A 405-nucleotide genomic window follows, 5' to 3' on the forward strand; every position below is an offset into this window, starting at 1 on the left:
AAAAGGGGTGGGGACCCGACTAGCGCTGAGAGACGCAGCCACTGCCGGCAGAGAGCGCGGTCGGAGCTCCTCCCTCTTCCGCCGCCACCTCCCGACTGAGGACCGCTAGCCCTGGCCCGCGCCTGCCAACCGGAACGCGTCCTGCGGTCACCTGGTTACGAGGACCCAATCATGTCCAGAGTTCCTTCCACGCGCCCTCCTTGGAGTTCAGGCACGTGACTCACGATGCCCCGCCCCCGCCCTGCGGCTGCCCCGCCCCTCGGGCGGTGAGTCCGGACTCCTGGTTTCCATTCATCGGCGGTTGCCGGGAGTTTTCCGGTCCTGGGACAGCGCCGCGGGCGTTGTTGCTCGAGGCTGTCCTAGGCTATGGCCTCTGTAGAAAGCTCCTCTTAGTAAACGGCCAGG

The sequence above is a fragment of the Tupaia chinensis genome, unplaced genomic scaffold (genome assembly GCF_000334495.1).
Source record: "Tupaia chinensis unplaced genomic scaffold, TupChi_1.0 Scaffold000076_1, whole genome shotgun sequence".
NCBI classification, from domain to species: Eukaryota; Metazoa; Chordata; class Mammalia; order Scandentia; family Tupaiidae; genus Tupaia; species Tupaia belangeri.